This window comes from Penaeus monodon, chromosome 28 (genome assembly GCF_015228065.2).
Source record: "Penaeus monodon isolate SGIC_2016 chromosome 28, NSTDA_Pmon_1, whole genome shotgun sequence".
Classification (NCBI taxonomy): domain Eukaryota; kingdom Metazoa; phylum Arthropoda; class Malacostraca; order Decapoda; family Penaeidae; genus Penaeus; species Penaeus monodon.
In genome coordinates, this window is record NC_051413.1 from 25,821,053 (window position 1) to 25,821,632 (window position 580).

Consider the following 580-nt stretch of genomic DNA (forward strand, 5'->3'; position numbering starts at 1 on the left):
TCTTCCTTCTTAACAAATTTCCATCCAAATACCTGATCAAACTGAGGCTCAGACGAGGAGGCGCTGCTGTCTAGGTTCATTCTCAGCGACTCCTTTCTCGTTAGTGGCTCATCTGAAAGGTTTAGTTTTGGACGCGATAAATGAGATAAATACTGCAGGATAACATGATAAATGCAGGATAATATGATAAATGCGGAGTATGGTAATAACTGCAGGGTATGATAACAACTGCAGGATAATGTGATAAATGCAGGATGATATGGAAACTGCAGGATACTATATCTACGTCATAACATGATATCTGCAGGTGAGAAAAAAAAATGACCCGCTAAAATCAAACAAAACAGAAAAAAGAATAGAAAAACAAGAACGGTACAGCCAACTCACCGAGAGAGAAGAAACCCTCCTGGATGTCCGACCGAGCGCCGAGGACATCCTGCAGCTCGAGCCTTGAAGTGAGAAGCACAGAGGCCAAGGACGAGGTGCTTCCTTCTACGTGGAGCTCCTCCGTGCACTCCGCTCGCTCCCACACCGCGTTGCCGAGGATCAGCTGACAAGATTGAGTCCTTCTGCAAAATTT